Genomic DNA, 295 nt, shown 5'->3' with positions numbered 1-295 from the left:
GCCTGGGCGACAGAGCAAGACTCTGTCTCAAAAAAAAAAAAAAAAAACAATTTAAGTTACTTATTAACCACTTTGGTCCACATGACATCTTGTAACTATAGATGTTTCAAAAACTATTCCTTTGTTTCATCAAAACATCACCTTAACTGTACTCCATCAGCCTCTGTGTGTATAAGATTAATGCCCTGTAGCATCTCAAATCAGCAGTTCAGTCAGTCAAGTGAATTCCACTGAAATCTGCTCCTCTGTCAATTTCATAATCCCATTCTTGGTTTGTTTGCTTTTTTTTTTTTTT

This window comes from Colobus angolensis, unplaced genomic scaffold (assembly GCF_000951035.1).
Source record: "Colobus angolensis palliatus isolate OR3802 unplaced genomic scaffold, Cang.pa_1.0 Scaffold239, whole genome shotgun sequence".
NCBI lineage: Eukaryota > Metazoa > Chordata > Mammalia > Primates > Cercopithecidae > Colobus > Colobus angolensis.
This window is presented reverse-complemented; position numbering follows the sequence as displayed.